This window comes from Phyllostomus hastatus, unplaced genomic scaffold, assembly GCF_019186645.2.
Source record: "Phyllostomus hastatus isolate PE091 unplaced genomic scaffold, TTU_PhHast_1.1 phas_scaffold_317, whole genome shotgun sequence".
NCBI classification, from domain to species: Eukaryota; Metazoa; Chordata; class Mammalia; order Chiroptera; family Phyllostomidae; genus Phyllostomus; species Phyllostomus hastatus.
Genome location: NW_025334023.1, coordinates 26,723,933 through 26,748,828, shown reverse-complemented (window position 1 = coordinate 26,748,828; position 24,896 = coordinate 26,723,933).

The window sequence follows — 24,896 nt, the reverse complement described above, 5'->3', positions numbered from 1 at the left end:
GTGTAGTGGACACTATGGTCTCTCTAAATAATTAAATTCGGCTAATTATGGTAAAGCTGTTCTCACAGGAACGGTTTAGCGATTGGCATATGGCTCCAATTTCTGGCCAGTGGGGTGAGAGGGGACGTATGCCAAAGACTGACAGGGAGAGTGTCCTGCTCTGAGAAAGAGAAAACCGGAAGAGACAGCTGCTCTTCTTCCTCTCAGTGTGTTCTCTCTGAATATGATGGCTGGGACTATAGACATCTTGCCATTAGCAAGAGGATGAAGCCAATACCAGATGGCAGACTAGAAATCAAAGTAATCTAGGTCTTCGTGAGAATTTTGACCTTCTGATTAACCACACCTGGAGCCTTTTCTACCTGATGCATAACTTGACTACTTATTGTATAATAATACAAGTCCTCATCTTTTAACTGGATTAACTCAGATCTTTCTGTTATTTGCAATTAAGAGTATCCTGGCTGATGAACTTTCCTGTTTCAGCCTTCTCACCAATTTTTTTTTCCACAGGGATATTTAGGTATTTTCTCCGTCAAGACTTATGATTTGGACCTCAGAGTGTAGGTTGAGTTGTCCTGGATGCAAGTGTCTGAGGCAGCAGGTGTTATATTAATTAGTGATGCACAAAAACAGGACCAAGACTCATTTGGTTCAGGTAAATGGGGATGGTTGTGGGCTGACATTCTACTAGGGCCGATTAATGGGTGTACTTGAAGAGCTGCAGGTGGGCCTCCTACAGACCCCAACCAGGCAGCTGGAACTCAGGGCGCTGGGGCAGGAAGAGAGCAGGTTACTGTGCTGACTGTTCTGAAAAAGGCCTGAACTCTCACACAGGGTTGGCATGGCACTCGCCCCCACACATCCTCTTTCTGTCATCACTTGGGTGATGTAGGGGCAGCACGTTAGCTGCTTCAATAGCTTTCTCCCCCATTCCTCTTCCTTTGCTTCTGCCTTTAGTGGTTTTGTTACTTCGGCATCACCTTTTTTAATGGTTCAAATTTATTTTTACACATATTCAAGGAAATTTCTTTCTTTTTTTTTGGCAAAGACCTGTTGATGTGATTTATTGGTGATTGTATCTGTTAATATATTTTTAAACCATCTTAACCATTTTTAAGTGTACCATTCAGTAATGTGAAGTATGCTTTCATTGTTGTGAGAGAGATCTGTAGAACAGAACTTTTTCATCCTGTGTTATGGTTAATTTATATGTCAACTTCACTGGACTATAGGGTGCCCTGATTAAACATTACTTCTGGGTGGATCTGTGAGGGTGTTTCAGGATGAGATTAGCATTTGAGTTGGTGGACTCAGTCAAGTAGACTGCCCTTCCCAGCATGGGTCGGAATCATCCAATCTGTTGAGGGCCTGAATAGAAAAAAAGCAGAGAAAGGAAAATTTGTCTCCTTCCTGCCTGCATGCTTAAGCTGGGACACTGGCCTTCTCCTACTCTCGGACTGGAACTGCATCATCAGCTTTCCTGGGTCTGCACCTTGCAGAAAGCAGATCGTGCGACTTTTCAGCCTCCATAATCATGTGAGCCAACTCCTCCTAATCTCTCTTTCTCTCCCCTTGCAAAACTGGAATTCTGTACCCATTAACAAACTCCCCTTCATCCCCTTCATCCCCTTTTCCACTCCCACAGTCCCTGGTAACCACTACTCTACTCTCTCTGCTTCTACAAATTTGACTACCTTGGATATCTCATGTAAATGGAATTATATAGTACTTGTCTTTTTTTTACTGGCTGTTTCATTTAGCATGATATATCAAGGTTCATTCACATTGTAGCATGAGACAGAATTTCCCCTTTTTAAAAAGGCTGAATAATATTCTACTGAAGGACACATCACATTTTGTTTATCCCTTCATCCACTGATAGACATCTGAGTTGCTTCCACCTCTTGGCCATTGTGCCTTGGCATCAATTTTACCTACTTAAACAGATTTCTCTGGTATGTCTGGTGGAAGGGAATGTCCAAGAGGTACTTCAGGCTCCTAAGGATAATCTTGCTAATGAGTTTTTTAAGAGAAAATTTTACTTTGGAGAAAAACCAAGCCAGTTTTATGTGCTCAGTGGATAACAAACCAAAATTGTATGTGCTTGTCTTAGTTCTACTCTGTAGCCATAATCAGAGCTGAAATGTGAGCACATTTCAAAATAATTTTCTTACCCACAAAAGGTTATATAAGCTCAATATATAAATTTGAAAAACAGCATAAAAGCCGCCATTTAATGAGGTCATATTTTGTGCAGGGTTCTCTACCAGGTACTTTAAAGATATCCTTTTTAACTTGTACAACTCTGTGAAGCAGGCATCTGTGACATTTCAGGTGAGTTACACATTGGTGGGAACACCATCAATATGCACACTTCCTCCACAGGGTCTAACTTATTCCCCCCCCGGATGCGGAACCGATCAGAGCCTTCTAAGCAGTGGCAGGCCACCTTGGAGAGCCTCCTCTTTGCCTGCAAGTTCCCGTGGACTTCTCAGCTACCAGTGACACTCTCTGCACAAGTGAGGGCATTTTAGAGTTGGGAAAATAGCTAACTTCATGATCCACCACTGCCCTTTTATACTTGGGCTTACAACGTCTTTTTCAAAAAACCTAAACTAACAACCTTTGTATTTCTAGTTAAGAGAATGTTTACAAAATGGGGTCTCTTCATTCTCAAGCCAAACAGCATAATGAGGGTCATAGAACAAGGCTTCCTGTTTGCCTGCCGTCCACTGCCAGGAGCTGATTTAATTCCCTTTACCTTGGTGGCTCAAAATACAGATTTTGAACTGGTAGTAACTTGTAGATACTAAGCCCCAAAGAAGTTACCAATATTGTGCCCAAGGTCAGACATGCAAAGAGTCAGAAATAGAATGAAATGTTCATGAGTTAAAATAGACATAATACAGATGGGTTTGGGACTTGGCAAAGTTGCTTATCATTTTTGAGTTTTATTTTCCCATCCAAAATGGGGACAATAGTCACTGCAACGATCAGGAGTGATATCTGGGGAGCACCACGCGCAATGCCTCTCGCTCCTGGTGGGTGGCCCGTAGCTGCTAGCAATTACAACTGTGCTGCCTGACTCCAAAACCTTTGAGCTTTCCTTGGAACAACAATCCCTCTCTCACAGAAATGTAAAAGGACTTAAAAAAAGAGTAAAAAAAAAGAAAAGAAAGAAAACCATCAAAATTTCCATTCTCCCCCAGGACCAAAAGCATTAGCTTTTGTTTGAGAACAGATGCTTCCCTCTCTGAGTGTGAGCTTTTGGTGACTTTTCCCCCATTCCCCCAATTTGTTTTCTTTCTAAGAAGTATTCCCCACATTTGTAATCACACTGTATATATGATTTGTTTTTTAGTTCCTTTTCACTGTTCATCACATGCTAGAGCAAGCTTCAATGTGTATTTTCCTATTACTGGGTTTTGTGGGGACCAACAGCCCTAGGAGCTAGAGGTCTCCGAGGCAGCCACCCTTTGGGAAGTCTAGGCCTCTCCGTGGTGGTAAGCAGGAGCTCACTAAATATTTCTTCATTCCTTCATGCTTGGATAGTTTTGTTTGTTTGCTTGCTTGTTTGTTGTAGTTGTTTTGGGGTGTTTTTTTGGAGCTGGAGCCATTCCTTGGCACACTGGTATCTTGCCCTTCACCATGACTGTGCTTTTGGGTTTGAGAGCAGATGCTTCCTCCTCTAGGACAGCTCTTCATTTCCCTCCTTCCTTGTGCTTCCACCACACCAATCCCTGTGCCCCAGGTTCTCTAGCCACCAGCCTCGTTTGCCGCTCTGACCCCTGGCTAAGCTCTTTCAACACAGCACTTTGCAATCACCTGATGATCCTTTTAAAAAAAATTTTTAAACAAATTTTTCAACTATAGTTTACATTCAACACTGTTTTTTGTTTCAGGTGGACAGTGCAGTGGCCAGACAATCACACACCTTATAAAGTGCTCTCCCTGACACCTTCAGCACCTACCCGGCACCACACATGGTCACCACACTATTGACCATGTGTCCCACACTGCACCCCACATCCCCATGACTGTTTTGTAACTACCAACCTGTACTTCCTAATCCCTTCACCTTTTACACCTAGTCCCCCAATAACCTGCCCCTCTGGCAATCATCAAGCTGTTCTCTGTATCTATGAATCTGTTTCTGTTTTGAATGTTCATTTGTATAGTTTTTTAGATTACAAACATAAGTAAAACCATATGGTATTTGTCTTTCTCTGTGTGACTTATTTCATCTGCCATAATATTCTCTAGGTTCATCTCTGCTGTCAGAAATGGTAAGATTGCATTACTTTTTATGGCCAAGTAATATTCTGTTTTACATTTGTACCATAGCTTTTTAAATCTACTTATCCATTGATGGGCACCTGGGTTGCTTTTCTATCAAGGCTATTGTAAATAACACTGCAGTGAACACCAGGGTGCATTTATTACCTTGCGATCTTTCACTTCCTACCCCCAGTGATCACCACCGGATTCTGCTGCAGCTCCCAGACTGCTGAACTGCACCGAAGCATGTCTTGCAGTTGTATGAACTGAGGCCATAACAAATCCACACTGGCCTCTTACTGTTGGGTAATACTGGACCTCTTTCTTGAAGACTATGGGTAGCATTTTGCTCAGTTGCAGTTCTAAAATGTCTTCATTACCTTCAGCCTCCGATCCTGTTCTGGGCAAGTCAACAAGAGCAGAGAAAATAAAGGCACATGGGGAAGCTTCTTCAACTTTGTTCTTCTCTGTCTCAAATTTTCCTTGTGTCTTTATAATCCCTTTCTGCTCTTCAGGCTTTGAGGTGAGTTCTCTTTGATTGCTGAAGTTCCTCTCACCTCTCCCCTCCTTCTTTAAGACTATTCCATTAATTACTTATCTCTTGAATATATGTTCAACATACCTATCTTAGCTATTTTTCCAAATATATGTCTCTTCCCTCCTAAAAATAAGACACAAAGCAGCAGCAACAACAATAATCATAAATAATAAACTGTTCCTTTAAGTCCTCTTTCTCTTCAAGTCATTTCTATCTGTCAGCAAAATTGTTAAATGATTAGACTATACCCACTCTTTCCTTTTGTCCTGACTTTTGCCTTTATACTCTAATGTAATTGCTTTCTTAAAAGTCACAAGTAAGCACTGCATTCTTGCTAAATCTTACAGTTTTTTTCTTTTTTATTCCATATTTATTCAATTCAACGTATTTATTGAACCCCTTGCTCCTCACTAGGCCACTCCCAAGAGACAGAAGTTTCTATAGCAGGTGGCCTTGTGGGTCAGCTCTTCTCCCCTTTTCTCCTTCACACCATGGCTCTGTCTTCTCCTCTTCCTTTGTTTTATACCACCCCTCACCCCCGCATGGATCTCTTTTTGTATTCTTCACTAGTGTCCTTTACTGATATTCATTATCTGATCCTGACAATGAAGTATTCACCAAGGTTCATTCCTTGGCCTTTCTCTCTCAGCATTTGCCTTCAGTTGTCACCTCTATTTTACTAGCTCCAACTATCATCCTGCCAATTTGCTCTCACATTTTGGATTGAAATCATTGTAGCTTACTGAATACTACAACTAAGACATGTTGCATGCACCTCCCACTCAAAATGTCCAACACTGAGCTCATCTTTTCCTCACCTTTTAGGCATTTCCCCCCAGCACACAGACCTCCTTTGAGAACTTTCTTCACCCAAGGGTGGACTTGAACTGCATGATCCTGCATCTTTGGCCGTAACTTGAGGGATCCAGTCTCCTAAGGGTATGGAATTGTGTAGGCAGCAGCCTGGTCTGGCAGAACTGGGAAGTGATACAGAGTGAAGCTGCCATCTTCAGTCATGTGCACGGAGACACAGAGAAGTCTAGATTGTGAAAAGAAGCACAAGTGGAACAAAAAAAGGGGGGAGGGCAATGCGAGACCACGCAGACTGGTATGACTTCCCGTGGCTGGGGAGCAGCCTGGCCTCTGAGGTCTTGCCTATTCTTGACTTTGGTCCTGCGTGAGGCTCAGCTCTACTTTCTGTCTTTAAGGTTTGAGATATAATCTTATTTTTATAATATATGCTCCCTTTTCTACTTAAGTCAGTGTAAGTGGGCTTTAAGTGAAAGAGCTTTGACTAACATCTTCAAACCCAGACAGATCTTCATTGCATTATTTCCCTTAGTTGTAAGAACTCTCTTGTCTAAGTATCCGGGCTGAAAACCTTTATGTTTTCTTTGGTACTTTCCTTACCTCGTCCCAATCCCCCATTATATCCCGTTAGCTAACAGACCCAACAGAGCTGATTTTCAATATTGCTCCTGAAAAATGTGCTTTTGAACTTGTTCCTTCTATTCATTCCTTTCATCACTTTTATGTCATTACTCCTTAATCAGACAATTAGAGTCTTCTTTGGTTTTCCTGTTTCTGATAATTTTCTCCTCTAATCCATCAAGTATATTTATTGCCTGTTCTTTATACTCTGAACTAATACCATACTTCTCACTGGAAATTTTAGACCTATGGCAAGGTGCCTAACTACCAACCTTCCCACTATTATCATAGACTTTCCAACCTTGGGGGTCAACCTGTATGAACCACATTATCCAGGTTCTTCTGCACTTTGGTTTCTGGTCCTGATTGATCATCCAGTTAGGAGCTCCAACAGGAGATAAGAGGAAGGGGAGAAGGTAAAATCAGGATATTTTTTTTTCCTAACAAAGTGGTTCTTTTTTTTTTAAAGATTTTATTTATTTATTTTTAGAGAGGGAAGGGAGGGAGATAGAGAGAGAGAGAGAGAGAGAGAGAGAGAGAAACATCAATGTGCGGTTGCTGGGGGCTATGGCCTGCAACCCATGCATGTACCCTGGCTGGGAATCGAACCTGGGACACTTGGGTTCCCAGCCCGCGCTCAATCCACTGAGCTACGCCAGCCAGGGCTAAAATCAGGATATTTATCCTCTAGTTTTCTCCCTTTAAGTTTCCTTCCAGGTGTCTATATCCTTTGGCCAGAGATCATTGCTTATCTGTATGACTTTCTATCCTTCCAGTTTCCGGCAACCTCTGCCTTTCCTCATCCCAGGCCTGGTTTATGAGCACGCTGTCGCAGTTAGTCCCGGGCTCCTCCATTCTCATGTGTGCTTCCCCTACCCTCTGCCTGCAACATTGTAAATTGTCCTCATAAAATGAGCACTCCTTGAATTGTCCTAAATTGAGTGTGCCATTCTTTTGGGAGCTTTGACTAATACAGGGCATTATGATAATAGTTGCTACCTTAACAAATGTTAACTATTATTAGTAGTATTATCTCCTGCCACTTCTTTTTAAATTTTTAATTTATTTTTTAATTATAGTTGACATAAAATATGAAATATTTTCAGGTATTCCCATCACTTCTTATTTTGTCTTCTACTCTGTAGATTAACTAGATAGTATACTTCCTTTTAATACTTCCTGTACTTTCTCACCACCATACCCTGAAAATGCTATTTTAGCTGCCAGGAAACCACCCCCATTATTTTGCTACCTAAATGCCTTCCTTACTGACAAGCTTCTTCCCCAACAAGATACCTCTGTGTCTGCCTCTGACTCTCCATAATGCTTTCTACGCCTGTCTCTGAACAATTTCTTCTTCCTCTGAGATTTACGGGTATCTACATGTATCACTTCTTCCACTTCACTGTTAGATCCTTTAAGGCAGAGATTCAAGCCTACTTATTTTTCTTCTTTTTAATACTTTGCCTTTAAACAAGCAAATAAAACTTAGTACTACCCCTCTATTTTCCCCATATCTGCCAGAATGATCTTTCATAAATAAATAAATAAATAAATAAATAAGCAAGCAAGCAAGCGGCTTCCCTTAAATCCTCCAATGACTGTTCTTCTGTGACTGAAGGGAAATTCACTCCTCCCACTGGTGAACAGCAAGTCAGGTAGCGCAGCCCCCACGTGCCTCATCCATCTGTCTAGGTTCTAGCTTCTTTCTGCATTAGGGCCTTGGCTAGCTGTCTTCTCTGCCTGAAATGCTATTTCTTCAGCAACCTATAGGACAGGCTCCTTCCTGTCACTCAGACCTTAGCCTTTATGTCACCTGTTCTGAGAGGTCTGTATGAGTTCTCCATTTATTCTAGAGTAACCAGTAAGGCACTCCCATTTAACCACATTACTTACATTTTTATGTAGCACTTCTGTTTTTGTTTTGTTTTGTTTTGTTTTTGTTTTTAAAGAAACTGTTTTTTTAAAAGATTTTATTTAGAGAGGGAGATAGAGAGAGAGAGAGAAACATCAATGTGCGGTTGCTGGGGGTCAAGGCCTGCAACTCAGGCATGTACCCTGACTGGGAATCGAACCTGCGACACTTTGGTTCACAGCCCACGCTCAATCCACTGAGCTATGCCAGCCAGGGCTCTGTTTGTTTTTATTAAAACAACTATATTGAGATAGACTTTACATTCCCTAAGTGTGATACATCGGTTTAAAGTATACAGTTTAATGGGTTCTAGTGTATTCACAGAGTTTGCAGCCATCACAATCATCTAACTGTAGAACAGTTTCAGCATGCACCTAGCAGTGGAGTAGTGCCACTGCTTCACACTCCAGCCTCTACAAATCACTAATCCACTTTCTATCTCTGTGGATGTGGATCTTTCAAATATATAGAATCATATAATATGTGGTCTTCTGTGACTGGCTTTTTTTTTTATCTAGAGGAATACTTTCGAGGTCTATTCATGTGGTAACATGAATACTTCTTTCCTTTTTGTTGCTAGATACTGTTTTATTGTATGGATATACCATATTTTATTTAACTTTTCATTAGCTGATAGAGATCGGGTTGTTACCAGTTTGTTCTTATTCTTTTTCTGTCCTGTCAGTGAAAGAACAGTGAAAGGAGAGAAAGGACCTTATCTGCATCTGTCTCCTTTGCTCCTGCTGTGAAACCACAAGCACTTTCACAATGTGGTGGCCACGGCCCTGAGCCATGAGTAAATGCACTGAAAAGCCGGGGTATTTGGAGGAAGTGGAGCAGATTCTATTCCCAGGGTCTAGCACAGCATCTAGCACAGAAGGGTCCTCAAAAGTGTTCTCTGAGTGAGTGGCTGTCACACAGCAGACAGTGGGCAGCAGGGGCTCTGCTGTCAGCTCGTGCGCATCCCCTCCTACATCCAGTAACATAGTGTTCTCCTCCCTCTTTATCCCTACCTCTGGGCCAGAGTTGCAAGTGCCCATGCTGCCCACCACGGGGAGAAAGCTGGTCTCAGGCAGAGAGAAGGAGGCCACCGCGGAAGCAGACCCAGAAACCGAGGCAGTCAGACAGTGCACAGGCCTCCAGCTTCTTGAGGCCTGGGATCCCACGGCACTTCCTTTGACTGAGATTCTTTGGGGTCTTCCCAGGTAAACAAGTCAATAAACTCCTTTGTTGTTTTAGCCCACTTGGTGTGGCTTCCTGTTACTTGCCACAGAGAGAGAGAGTTCTGATGAACACACTTAGCTTCTACTCACCTAACTGGTCTGGTCACCATAACAAATACGAGTCATCTGGGGTTTCTCAGATGAGAAAGTATTTTCACACTCATTATTTCACTCTAAAATTACAAACCTAATTTCAAATTTGAGAAAACCAAAGTTCTGAGATGCCAAGTGATGTGCTTGAGGTGACACAGCTTAAAATTTGCACAGCCAGGCCTCCAAACCAGGACCTCTGACTCTCAGTGTGTGCTCTCTGCCTACTGAGCCGCAACCCTTAAAAATGGCTTTGAGAGGAAAAGGCATCTGCTCCTGGGTGCTTTTGTTGCGTGCCTGGTGCCTAGCACGACACCTGAAGTGTCTGCTAAGTAAATGACTGGGTCAGTTTGAGCAGGTTAAGTGGCCAAAGCAGCAAGAACTCTCCAGGTGCCTTGGAGCCAGTGCTGAGCTCTCCTGTTGTTACCTGAGAACCTAAAATAGAGCAGGAGAAGGGAAACTGTCAGAACAAGTTAAAAGGTGAAAATCAAACGCTCAGCACTTAGCAGGAGCCAGATGCAAGAGAACAACACAGGTCCATTTCCCCCTCCTTCTTCTTCCACTCCTTTCCCACCTTTCTCTCCGCTCCACACTCAAGTGTCTTTTCATTATAGATTAGTCCAAATTGTGAAAAACAGCATAATCTTGTCAAGGACATTTTTTGCATTCTGACTGATACTCAAGTCAGTCTTCTAGAGATATACATTAATACCGGAACACAAGGAAGATCCAGAAGAGAGACTCTGGCATTAATGTTTCTGTTCCCAAATCCTGCACCTTTCTACTCACTCCTCCTGCCACCTGCTCTTTTTCTGTTTTGTTTTTTTCTGTAATATTCCACCCTCTAATCTAACTACTACACTGCAGCCACATTAATTTATTCATCATGCTTCAGACTGTCGTGTTTTTCCTTCTGCCTCTTTCTCTGACTGGCAAAGTCTTCTTATTCATCCATCAAAGCTCAACTCCAATGTTACCTCCTCTACACCTGTCCTTCAGGGTTCTCTCCACTCTGAGTTTCCATAGCACTTTATAAAGATCACATTGTGCTGTGTTCCTTTTCTTACCGGACTATAGTTCCTTGAAAGCCCACCTCTGTCCAATGAGGCTTTGTCTCCCAGCCCACAGCCTAGCATCTGCACAATAACAAGTGCTTAATAAATGCTTTCTGAAATTTCAGGAGCAAAGGCTATCCATCCTCTCCTGGGATGAAGGCTGAGATGGCAAGAATAGCTGAGTACATTCAAGAGCAAGTTATTGAAATTTTCCCTCAAAATTTTCTCTCATATGGTAACTGGACCAAAATTATTTAGTGACCCAATAGGCAAATAATAAGCCCATTAGGCAGAAGTACTTAAAGAATCTCTCTGGTTATGAGTTATTCCTTATAAATAGCTCAGAGAAAAGCTCTTTCATTTTCCTGTGCTGGTTTCTCCTTTGCAGTTTAGATGATGAAGAGCATCAAATTTGGTTTAAATTTTATGGCAAATGATACAGGAGGGATGTACCCAAGGTTGACTACACTAGTTTGAGAAGGCTGCCATCACAAAGTACCACAGCTGGGTGGCTTAACAGAAATGTAAATGTCTCACAGTTCTGGAGGTTAGAAGTCCAAGATCATGGTGTAGATAGGGCTGGCTCCTCCGGAGGGCAGGGGAAAGAATCTGTTCCTTGCTTCTCACCAAGCTTCTGATGGTTTGCTGGCCATCTTTGATGTTCCTTCGCTTGTAGAAGCATCACCTCAGTCTCTGCTTTCATGTTCACATGGCATTCTCCCTATGAGTGCATCTGTCTCCAAGTTCCCCCTTCTATAAGGACACCAGTCATACTGCATTAGGACCCACCCTAATGACCCCACTTTAACTGGATTACCTCTGTAAAGACTCTGTCTTTAAATAAAGTCACTTTCTGAGGTACTAGGGGCAAGGACTTCAACATATGAATTTTGGAGGGACACAGTTCAACTCCTAGCAGTGAGCCTGTAAATTACTATCTGAGCTTAATTCACAACCCAGAATCCTAAAGCCAGCCTGACAGGAATAACAGAAGTGAAAGTGATTTTCAACGAAGTCCCCATCTCTCTGCCTTGAGCCCATCCCCTAGTGCGTATAACTTCATTGTGCTACTGGAGGATCTCAGAGGAAGAGATGCAAAGAACATTCCAGAAGACCCATGTGAAGAGTGATAGAACCTGCTCTGTTTCAGCCCCTGCAAAGGCAAATGAACCTGCAATAGTAGAGGCAGACCTGGAGAAATAAAGTGAGAGAGAGAGACAGAGAGACAGAAAATAAACGTACTTTTAAGTGGAGGCGGATTTTCCATGAAGCTAATTGAAGTTAAGGTTCCGGGCTTTCCTTTTAAGATCCTGTGTACTTAACTTTGAATTCTTTTTTTTTAAAAAAGGACTCTACCTCAAATGATAAAAAAAATCCAGGCTCCTCAAACCCTGGATCCTACTTGCACTGTCTTGGTGGCTCAGAATAGTATACAAGAATTTCCCCTCCTGTTTGTGAACAGTAAGTCCTCACTTAACGTCTTTGCTATGTTCTGTGACTTTAAGCGAACCTATGTATAATGAAACAAATTTTACCATTGGCTAATAGATATAAACAAAAATTAAGTTCTTGTAGTATCTTGACATTATAATGGAATGACATTGAACAAAATGATGTTATTCAAGAGCCCACTGTACTCTGGGAAAGGAAGGCTCACCTGAGCTCGCCTCCCCACATCTTGCCTAAACAAAATATCTTGGCTACCAAGTCCCATATAAGGCTGATAGTTACTCTTCTTACCCCATCGGCCCCTATCCATGTGGGATGGATTTCACTCCCTCGCCCCATGAGCAGCAGCTTCAGACTCTTAGTGGAGCTGGCTGGTCCCTGGGCTGTTACTCCTGAAATGGGCATGACATCCGAGCCTAGGGCAGATGCCCGCCAGAGTGAGGGTGGCCAAGGGAAGTGCTGGGGGAAATGACACTTTCCAACTGCTCCTCTGAGGGATGAGCTGACCTGAGTGAGTGTGGAGAGAGCAGAGTGACAAACAGGCTTGTGGACACCTGGGCCCCACCTCTGCTTCAGGTTTCCTCCAGTCAGAGGAGGTGCTGATTTAGGTAAGCACAAAGCATCCTTTGAGGAAGTGCTACTCTGCAACCTAGCAATTTCCACTTCTTTGGGCTTTGCCCTGCTGTCCCTTGGTTTCTGGGTTTCTCCCTCCCACAATGTAATTGCGGAGCGGGGTGCTGGTGGCACTGCTCTTGGCAGGCTGGCTCTTCATTTGCAGGTAATTAGCTTGGCAGAGATGGTGGTATTTAATAGCTAAGGTCGACTGATCAAAATGTCAACTATCTCATTTCTTAAAAATGTTTTATGTGTGTTGGTTCTTTTCTCCTAAACACACAGTATCTATTTGAATTTCTCCCTCTGTTCAATGGGATTTATTTGTACATTCAGGCAGCATAATTGGTGTCTTTCATAATGTATCTCACAACTCATATCCCCACATTTCAAGAGGCCTGGGATTATGGGGCCATCAAGGTGAGTGTATTCACTGGTCTGCCACTTAAGGATTGCTCATAACTTTTACATGGAAAAGCTGACATTATCTTATTCTTAAAAAGACTATGTGACAGGGCTTAAAAAGATTAGTCATTACTTCAAATTTCTAAATAATCCAATCAGGTGGGCACTCAGTGGTTGCTTAGTGATTGGATGTTATAATGGCTCAAAAACCCTCACTTCAAATCAATTAGATGTTTATGAAGTCCAATCAACTCTGTAGGCACGGCCTGAGAGATACTTATCTCTATTTTACTGATGAAAGCTTTGAAGCATAAAAAGCTAGTGGCTTGTTCAACTTTCTATTGACTCAAGCATGTAAATCACAGAACATAAATAAAATGCTTATTTGGGTATTCCTGATTGTAAAAAGACCGATAAAGGAGGTAGAAATGTGTAAGGAGGAATGTGATTATGGTTTGGCCATGACTTACAGACACCAGAATCTCAAGGTCATTTGGAATCCACAGTAGTTCCAAGGACTCGTTTAAACTCTTACAACAGCAGAAGTCCTGGGTTCTTTAGTTCTCTGCCATCAATGTGATTCACTTTTCTCCAAGTATCCTTTCTCTCTCTGCCCGCCCACTTCTGTTTATTTGACCACCTAATGGAAGCTCACCATTGCACCCCACTCTGACTCTTAGTTTGAATAGAACTTTGGTACCAGCTCCCCTTGTAAGTCACAGACAAGCTTCTGGAATAGTTATTCTTGGGTCCCTGCTTCAGTCAGGTGTGGCTTGGACGGGGTACAACTGTGTGGTACAAATGACAGCCCCCACCTAAGTAATAGCCAGAGGCTAGCTCTTCTCAGCCAGATGTGGTGGGTCCCTAGATAAGTGATCATTTATATCAAGCATGTAGCAAAGGGGCCAATATAATTGATCTTCTGGGTTCTTTTAAGAGAAGGGAAACTGAAGATGATTGGTGATTGGTCTATTTGTGGGACCTATTTAAAAAATTATATGAGACCTCAGACTCCAAAGGAAGAAAGAAGAAAGCGAGGAAAGAAAATGGTTAGCAATTAGAGGGCTGACATTTCGGCAGTACCTTTATATAGTGAGTAACTAGATGTGGGTCCCTAGGATGTACAATTATGCACCAGGAGGTCTCCGGCAACACAGTTCACGGCTCCATGCCTGGTGTGTTTCTATAAAACAGGAGATGATAATAGCATGTGCCACCTACCTGTCTCTCCTGGGGTTTCTGAGGACAAGTTAACATTTGCTCTGTGCTTTGAAATGCTGAGATAAAAGGTGTGAACAGACTACAAAAAGGCATTGTACTTGGCTATTTGCATTTGGTCATGAACCACTTGGATTCCTCTGAGGCAGAGCCTGGCAATCACTGTGGAAGAATAGAGGAGAGGAGATAGAGGCACTAAATGTCACGCCCCAGGAGCAAGGGTCTATGGGTTGTCACCTTAGGGGAAACCCTCCCTCCCCCACCCCCCTTCCACACTGAAGAGAAGGTGCCTCGCCCCTGGGATTTTCTCTCTGACACACTGAGGGGTGAGGGAGCTATGGCTTGACTTGTTTATGATTTGCAAAAAAAAAAAAAAATTCTCAAAGCAGCAAGGTTGGACCTAGTGCAGCTTCACAGAAAAGTCTTCGTGGAAAAGATGATTGCCCCAGCTCTGCCTTGCTCCCTCAACCCTCTCCTGCAACCTGCACCCCAGCTCCCACTTGCAGTGACAGCTTCTAGGCAGAGGCTGGGAGGTAATTACTGAGGGTCCAGTCAGCCAGTTTGAAAAGACATCAGACCTTAACAATTACCAGTGCCCCCTGCCCCACTTCCTTTCCTCAGTCTCTTTGATATTTAATTTTCCCTCTGAGGCTGTCTCTGATGGCTGGTTTAATTTACTCCATCCACTGTGAAATGGTGGTGGCCACAGCGAGCTGTTAGTAGTAGGAGGTAGTCCAGTGCGGTTTGCTCTCAGCCCTAGAACCTGCCTGGGCTTGTCCCTAGGAGCTGGATATTCCCAAGTCCATGTAAAACCCAAATCCCTTTGACCCCTACCGGCCTCTGAATTAGGATCCCATAAACTTTGTTATTCACCTCCTCACACTCACCAATAAAAGCTTGATTCCTTAGAATGCCTGGTGAATTCAATGATTATGAGGCACATTTAGAGTTAGGAAGAGGTAGGTTTTAATCTAGGCTCCTGCTTCCCTTACACCTTTTGAAGTTCACCTGACCTCTGAGACAGTTTTCTCATTTGTTAAAATGAGGCAATAATGTCTATCCTACCCATTCACAGGGGAACTTTGAGATTCAGATGGTGTATGGTATATGAAAGTACGTTGTAAACTGTGAACCACTATGCAAATGTGAGCAATTTTGTTGAAGGTGGTCATTAGTTCCTGGGCCTGTATGGGGTACATTGTACACAGGCAATAAACTGAACAGAATTTAAATTAGCTAATTAACTTGGAGTTTTAAAATGTTTTTAATGAAGCCATTGAGCAGCAGCAGGGCCCAAATGCACTTACCTGCACCTCCGTGCACAGGAAGAGGCACATGGGAAAAGCATCTTCGTTGCCAGCAGGGACAGCATGCACAGGAGCCTGACTCCCGCATGCATCTTGTTTGACCTGGTAAGGGGATTCCAGGCCTGGGGATTTTCTACAGGGCACCTGGGTGTCCCAAGGCGTGTGGTTCGGACAGTATTCTAAAGGTTATGGAAACTCATTGGAAGGCTAAAACAGAGGAGTAGCCTGATCTAATTTAAATTTTAAAATCTCCCTCAGGCTGCTGTATAGAAAATGGAATGTAGATACTTGTACTGCTGTTACAGGTGGACAGACAGTTGAAGCCTGGGGAGTCTCTGCCCATTGACACCAAGGGGAGGTTCTTACACCAAGTGCATGAAAAGCCCTTCCAGCCCACCCTTCCATCACCACACTGGGGGTGGGACCAGATGTGCCATAGAAGTCAAAATAGTGCTGGGGGAGGTGCTGACCAAAGAGGCCTGTCAGTCTACCCGCGAAAAGAAGAGATTGGCTGGGAGGTAGACGGTTTGGGAGGTTGATCACTCACTATTGATATAAACTAAGGGGAACAAAGAAACACGCTCTTGCTCCGTGCTCTGGCTCAGGTGTTTGCACGGTGTTTTCGCCTGCTGTCTACATGGGTCCTGTGGCCTTAGAAGCCATGTGGCCCACGGCCTCTGGGAGGGGGTTTCAGTCTCTCTCTTTCTCCTGCTGACCTGGTGAAGCATTCACCAGTACATTCACACACTCTCTCTCAGGAGCATGCGACCTTGTGGCCTTAGCAGCCACATGGCCCGTAGCCCCTAGAAGGAAGCCTGAAATGGGCATCAGCTGGGAAGAAGCTAAGCTACCTGGATGACTGCTTAGAAGCTGCCTGCAGACTCCAAAGGACGGTACTTTAAAGTGGAGAAGGAACTCTGGGGACTGGCTTTTGTTTTGGTCTTGCTGAGAATGGTTGGACTCTGTCTGGGTTTTGCAAAAGAGATGAGCTTTGAGATGGGGAATCTGCCATTCTTCCAGATCACACAACATCTGAATAAAACCTCTTTCCTTTTCATCACCGCTGCCTCACAAGTTTGGCTTTTGTGATGGCAAGCAGACAAACCCCCTTTTTTGTTTGGTAACAGTGCCATCATAATTGTTTTAGTTGACAAACCTCTGAGCCTCCATTCTGTGTTTGGGGAATTCTGCCATGTGGGTCTTGGTAGGACATTTTCCCATCCTTACGCCCTCCAGAAGCTGAGCAGACCTGGCACTCCTTACTCAGCTCTGATGGCTAAGGAATGTGTGTGCGTACTCCTCCGAGTCTAGTTTCAGTAAGACAAAGACCTGGGACAAGGCAGCTTTATTACAGTACTAGCTGAGGTGGCAAGGCCAGGGGACAAGTGGAATCCAGGGCTGAGTACCACTGCGGTCCCATGCTGGAAAAGCATCCAGGTCCAACTGGAGCAGCATGATATCCTGACCTAGCTCTTCCTGCACCACGATTTTACTGTGGCTGCTCCTCAGCCTGTCTGGTTCCTGCCAATTGCTGAGTCTACTTCTACTGACTCCTTATCAATTCTGTGAACTTCCCAAGAGATTTCCAGTAATCCCCTTCCTGCTTAACTGGAGTTAGTGTTTGCTGTTTCCTTACAGGGGAGAGTGCTAACATGTCCAGGGGAAGGGGTGACCGTGAAGAGGCTGCTTAGAGGCTTTCACAGTCAACCAGCAAAAATCAGCGGTGACTTGTATTGAACACGGTAGTGCAGGTAGAAAAACTGATTGGAATGGATTTTGGATGGTGTTGGAGGAAGAGTCACCAGAATTTCCTGGTGGTTCATATGTGGTGAGAAGGAAAGAAGAATCAAGGAAAACTTGATATTTGGCTTGAAAATGCTGATACATGCTTATGGAAGCAGAGTAAAGGTCTGGAAGGAAAGGCACTCAACTTTTGTCAGGGCTTCTGTCTGGGAGGTCACCTGGGGCTGTCTAAGGTTAAGGGCAGAGGCTTTACTTCATGTTTTATAAGTCACAAGAATGTGATTTATGTTGTGCTTCAATTTTATATCCAAAAAAGAGAGCATTTGATGTTGGTTTCTTACGTTGTTCTGTATTTTGTAAATATGCAATGTAAAAAGCATTTCTAAGAAAAACCTTTGAAAAATTTGGGGAAGTATTAGATTCGAGGTAGACTTAGATTAAAGGTGAATGCTTGAACCGATTGAAAAGCTGAGGGAAAAAGTAAAGAGGCTTTCTTTGCTAAATTAAAAAAAAAAAGTGCTGCTAGTTCAAAAGGAGACTAAGACATGAGGAAGGTAGGAAGATTCTGATACAGAAGTTATCAATCATTTTACTCCGCAGTGGAAGGGTTTACAACCAAGTGGCTGAGAACCATGTCTCCTTAAATAGTCTTAACTACATCTTTTGGAAGTAAATCCACAGCTAACTAGACTTGAGACCAGAGAGTTCCCAGCTAGTCCAAGTTTACCTCCACCAGAGATGAGGCGTGCCTGAGGGAGTCTGTGAGGATGCTGGCTAGTCTCACCCCTGCTATCCGTTGATGCTTGGGAGAGGGGTCTGGGAAGGAGGGTCTGGGCCAGGGGAAGTGAGGCCTAAGCAGATCAGTCTGTCAAAGCCGAGAGTGTTAGTTGTACCTCAAAGATGAGTTTAAATCCAAAATCAATCTGCCAGCCAATTTGTTCATTTCAAATCCTGGTTGCCATTTGGTGGGGAGGCGAACCCCAAGCACAGCCAAATCCAGCCAAGTAGGTAACTGGCCAAAAAGCCAAGGTAGGCACAAGTGGTAGGATTAAAAGGAGGCTGCTCAGGAGACCCCAAAGCAGGCCAGGAGTTGGTGAGTGATGGTACACAGTCACAGGGGAAGTGTGACTTGGTTGGTGAAGGATTCTCGAGAGGAATAGACACGCTTTCTGGGTCCCACAGAGTCTCCTGAGACCCAGACATGGCTGAGAGAAACAGGGACATAAATCAGGTAGATTTTATTCTAGATTCAACTGTCCATCTAGCCACCCATCCATGGAGCAGTACCAGGTTATAAATAAATTCCAACATATAAATTCTAACATACTGAGTTTTGGGGAAATATATACAAAGAAAAGCATTTTTGACTTTCAAATAAGGTAGTGAAAATGAGACTTACAAATGTTTTCAACTAGAGGTTCTTTGAGGATCAGCTTTTAAGGTAAGAATAATTTGTAAGGAACATAAAAATGTTCACATCAAATGAACACTGCTACAGTTCTTAAAATATGTGTTTCTTCAAGTAGGCTAAACAAAATTGGACTGGGATTTTGTTTATTGTTCTTATTTACTTAACAAACTTTTTCTTCACAAATAGCATAAAGCCAACTTTCATCCCAATGTCTGAATTAGCATATATCAAAAAATAATAGATTTCATGAGAATTGTTCCTATTAATTCCATCACAGTAATAAGAAAGGTATAGTGCCTGGGATAAAAAAAATATATGTATACTGGGATACAGAAAAACTCTTGACTTAAGTTGCCTGGTGTTTTGAATTATTCACCAGAGTGAATAAATCAGAGTCAGTAAGATCTAGATGTCCCTAGAATGCAATTGTAAAGTGAAACCATGACCATACAGTTGCTAGGCTTCACTCCAGAAATTTCATGTGAGTTACAGAGAGCAGTGGTGATGGGAAGCGTGTTTGGAAGAACATCTACGAGTACGTTTCAGAGGTTCCCGAAATAAAGATACCATTTATACAGCTGGAGCCACATCCCCAGTGACTCAAGTTCACCCTGATGATTAATTACAATCCCATTTGCCTGGTGTTAATAAGCCTTTCCAAGAAGCCAGGCTTCTCTCCTCTCCCCGTCTCTGAAGGTATTCTTCATCTTGAAGCACAGCACTCTAATTGTGGACCACAAAATATAATAGCAGCTCTGAAGGCCTGCCAGAGCCGACTTGTTCGCTTTGTGTCTTTGCTGACTTCTTTATCTGACACTCTTCCCCCATGTGCTGTTTCTCTTTAGGCTGTAAACACACACACATATTCACCAAAACCCGAGAGTTTAGCAGAAAACAAGTCCATGCTTGCGGGGAGCTTCGGGAGGCCAGCCCAGGAAGAGGAGAGCAGGAAAGAAGGCTCTGGTGGCTGCTGGCCACAAGCTTTCTTTTTTTCCCCCTGCCAGATGGTTTCCAATCTTCTTTCAGTTCCAGAACAGCCAAAACCCCGGCCAGGCGGCCTGCCTACCCAGAGTGACATCTGTGTTTCTAGGAAGGCTCTCTTCTGCTCCCAGACACATCTGCCCCTTTCTGCTCAGGCCTAAAAACTTATCCTAGGGAGGCTGCCCTTGAGCTGAGGTGATAATCCCCCTTAAAATGCAGATCACCCTTGGAGAGGGGACACAGTGCAGCTCTGTACATCCTTTGCCTTTGAGGGAGAGTGAATTTCTGAACCTGGGAGAATAGCACCTCGTGCAGATTCTGTGGGCCCTCGATATGGAATGGAGAAGCTCTTCTGAGCACAAGGTTATTTCATGGGACTTTAGGCAGTGATTGCAGAGATTAATCGTGGTCCCCTGGAGAGGGCACATGTGGGGTGAGCTCTGAGGCAGGTCTCCTCTCCTCCCATGACAACTCTGGTCTGGCTTCTCACTGTAGCAGAGTATTTTTTCTGGACTGTCTCTGTACGGAATGGTGGGCAGAGACTGTGTGTGTCATCTCTGTGCTGAGCAGTGTCCTTGGCACAGAATGCCCTTCAGGACTGTTTGCAGAATGAATGAATAAATGGCATGTTGATGGAACCTTCCATATCTAGAACGATGTTTAACAAGTCCCCAGCATGCTCATCAAGCCCTGCCACCTGGAGCAGTGACTTCGGTTGTCCGCTTCATCCCAGCTCGCAGGGACGTCTGACTCCGCCTTGGCACAACGCAAGGGCTCTTTGCATCCCCTTGGGGGCTCTGCCAGGGCAGCTGCTTTCCCCGCCTGCTCATTCCCTGCTTGAGTATCTGCTTTTTCCCAAATCTTTTCACCTGGCTCAGAGCCAGGGAGACCTCTAAGTCACACTCAGAATTTCCATGACAGTAAATAGACCAAATGAAGCCCTTTCCAGCCCCTGAAAGCAGCCTCTTCCAATCGTGCTGTGCCTGGCAGCGTTTTTGTCTGCCCCATTTTGATACAGGCCTGTGGAAGGTCAATGACTCCTTTAAAAATAAGGAAAACATGGACAAGTGCCCAGTTCCTAACCTGCTGACAGTGCAGTTCTCTGCAGCAGCCCACAGCTCCCCGCTGAAGCCTGCACAGTGATTTCTCACAAAGGTCTGCAATCTATTATGCTACAGTCGACTGCTGCATTCAAATGTAAAAACAGATCCTTGGATCAACACCCTATAAAAAGCCAAGAAAAATGTGGTAGTGTTCTTTCCTGGCTGGAGCCAAGAGCTTTCTGAGGGAGGAATCCTTTGCGAGCCCACAGCCTTGTACCTGTGTGGTTTTCACAGTAACTTGATCCATTCGGAATCCCAGCAAGGCGTGGAGGTTTCAGGTATTAGCACCCTCGTTGTGTAGATGAGGAGTGAAAGATGCCACTGGGACCAGTGACCAAATTATTTTCACAGAATCAGGGCTCTGAGGGGGAGACACCTCAAGGTCTTTCATTTCATCCAGCTCCCTCCTGCTTCCAGTCTGGACTGAACCATTCTGGAAGATGGCACTTTAAAATCTCTGCTCAAAGCATGCTCCCCAGCTAAAATGCAGCTGCTTTCTTAAAATAAAACAAGCTGGCTGCCCAGAGATCCTGGCCAAGCCCAACAGGAAAAAAAAAGTTTCCTGCCTCCCTGGACATTGCTCGTCATCTGTGCCTAAAATGCACACAGGAAAAAATATTTGTTGACCAGGATCAATTGATATATTCAAAGGTTTGGAAATAAGACACCTTTATTCTCCTTCCTGCCAGCTTGTCACCTTTCTCCCCTCTTGTCCCTCCCTCCCCTATCCCCAAGAACGCCTTCCAGCAGCCAGGAGTATGAAGTGTCAGGAGTAGTTGGACAGCCAGTTTTGATCTGTTCTGCTGGGCTGTGAATGTTGCTGGTGCCACACTGGCATTGGCCGCATGCTCATCTCTCCCCTGGAGGGTGGCCAAGTTGCTGTTCACATTCTACCTGCTTCATCTGTTCACCTATTGGCAATTACCTTGCTGAGATCATTGTTTTTCTCGTCGGTATTTTTAGCACAGTATGAACCTTGCAGCAGGATGACTATCTCAGAGCCAGTCTTTGCTTTTCAGAGTATAGCAAACCTTGTTTTGGCTGAGTGTGTGAAAGTAACTTTCACTGTGCAAAAAGATTTACTTCATGTGTGCTCTGGCCAAATATATGTGGAGACTTTGCTTTTTGTCTGTGAGCTCACAGGCTGCCAAGTAGACATTTATCTGGATAAACATACTCTCATGCAGTGCTTGCGTGTGCGCGCACGCACACACACACACACACACACACACACACACACACACCCCCTTCTCCCTAGTTTAATTTTGATCTAAATGGACTTGACCTGAAGTATCAAATCCCGTCCTTGGCCTAAAATTGATTCATGCACTGGCTTGTCCTTGGGCATGGTCAGGTGTCAGTGTTTATATTAGATCCCTGTGCCTAGCACAGTGCCTGGCCCATGGTAGACACTCCATACAGACTGAATAAATAGAGACAAATGGGTAAATACTTTCCAGATTGATACCCAGGTTGGGGGGAAATCTAAGAAGGGAAGAAGGGCACAGAGACGCTGCTTTCTGTTCTCCCCGCTGACACTGGCTTTGGGGGATTAGAGGGAAGAGAGCTACTATCATGTGCTAGAACATGCCTGCCTGCTCCGGGGCAGCACAGAGCTAGCTGTGTCCTCTGTGTCAGTTAGGTTCCAACAGAGCTAGGTACTTTTCGGACCATCTTTCCTGACTATCTTGTCGGAAGAAGCCTTCCCACCACCCATCTTATCACCTTCTCTCTGCTTAATTATCTTGAAAGCCATTTCCCCATCTGAAATGATTTTATCTTTCTATTTGCTTATTTAATGTCTGTATTTCCTCTTTTTTAAAAACGCTATTTCATGTCTGTCTTTTTATTTTGGTATCCTCAATGCTTAGATCAGTGCCTATCAAGGAGTAGTTATTCAGTAATGATTGAGTCCAAGGCTAAGTAAAGAATCATCCTCTGCCTGGTCCCAGAAACCTGAGAGGAGCAATTAATAGGAAGCATGTCTAAACCAGCAAGCTCATCTTTTCCCCAATCTCTCCTTTCCCTTTGCCTGCTTCACCGATCGGACCCCAGACTGCCTCACACTCTCTCTCCTTGAATGCCCACTTTTCCCTTCTGAGCAGCTGGTGCTGATCTCCAATGTCCTTGTTTTCTGTCTTTCACAGCTCATCCCTGGTGATGCAAGCTGGGAACTGCATGCCCCTGACACCATGTCTCTCATCAGCATTATTGCTGAGCTGATCCTTCCCTGCCTTGTCCTGCTGGCTTACTAGAAGCTCTCAGCCCTTCCCTGCCCTCACAATAGGAAGTTATGGAAATGAAGCTCTCACACCCAAGGAGACTGCAGCCTCTGGGTGGAATAGTTTCATCTCCTCAAATCTGCCTCAGATGCTGCTCCCTGGCTCACTCCTCACCTTTCTGCCATCTGTCTCCCTGAACTGTTTTCCTACTTCAGTTTTCCACAAAGGCCTCAGTTTTGACCTCTGGCTTCTTTCCTGGACCACAGTTAGGACTCTCCTGCTAGCCACAATGTGGTCAGCTGACCTAGGTCAAATGGCCTGGGCCTTGTAGCCGGACCTTCCTGCCTGGACTAGCTGATTTCCCCTCCAGTGGGTACCCCCTGCCTCTCCTAGGTTTTTTCAGTTCCCTTGGTCACTACAGTGCTTGTCCATGCTTCACCACCCCATACGGGCTCTGTTGTGCCCAATGGTACCATTATTTTAGTGAGATTGGGTGCTTTATTCTATTTTGTATGAAATGATCATGATAACACATACCTTTTACTGTACACTTTCTATGCACCAAGTATGGTGAAAAACCTGTTATATAATCTTGTTTAATTATCTCAAAAGATCTTTGAGTTATACGTCAGTGTATTAGTTGCTCAGGCAGCTATAACAAAACACCACACACTCCATGGCTGAAACAACAGGAATTGACCTCTCACAATTCTGGAGCTGGGAAGTGCAAGATCAAAGTGTTGGCCAGGTAGGTTTCATGCTGAACTCTTTTCTCTTGGCTTGAAGGCAGCTATCATCACACTGTGTCCTCACATGGTGGGAGGACAGAGAGAGAGCTCTCTGGTGTCTTTTCTCATAAAGTCACTAATCCTATAGGATCAGGATCCCATCCTTACCACCTCATTTAAACTTAAGTACTTGCTTACTCCAAATATACTTACACTTGGGGTTTGGGTTTCAGGATATGAATTTCATGGAAACGTGCCTTCAGTTCACAAGAGTCAATAAGCTGATTTTAGGGATGAAGAAACAGGCTTAGAAACTTAGTTTCCCCAAGGCTATACAACAAGTAAATGGCAGAGTTGTGATTTGAACTCAGGCCTGTCTGGCTCCAGAGCTAGCCTAATCACTACGCCATACTGTCTTTCTATACTGTATCTTTACTTCTACTTCTTCTTTACTTGGTAGTTCCTGTACTTACTCTGGAGTCAGACAGTCCTGAATTCAAATCTTCACTATGCAAATGTAGCTGTACAATCTTTAGTGAAAAATTTCCCCCCGGTCCAGGATGTAGAGTGAAAAATTTAAGGGTTAACTTGGCCTTTCCTTTGCATTTAAATTTCATCTCTGTCTAGACATTGTCTCTCCTGTAAGGCTAATAATAATGATCAGTATTATTATAAGCCGTAACTGTTGATTCTCTACTACTACTGCCCCTTCTCCTTTTCCTCTGCTGCTAGTGTGCCAGTCACTGTTCCAGATAACTTTACATGCATTATTTCTGTTTAGCTTCTATAACCTTATAAGGTAAATATCGGTAACAGAATCATAGAGAAGCTAAACAAACTGTTGAAGATCATCAGCTTGAGAGTGACCTAATTAGGGATGAATGCTCTTCTGCCTAATTCTGAAGCCTGCTCTCCTTCCCTTGACATGTTTTAATTTGGGTGGGTAGTGGATTGGTAAAATTGCTTCCACCCCACTCTTCTCTACAAGTGACTTCCCACTAGCACATTATCCTCATCTAGCAAAGTCAACCTGAAATGTATTTGAGCATTTAAGCACAATTTAAATTATATTCCTAAAAAACTTGGAGACCTATCAGTTTAATATCAAGTGGTAAGGTCCTGGAGTATGTAGACAAGATTTGTTTTATAATGTCATGGTGTTTGAGGTCAGACACCAGAAAAGG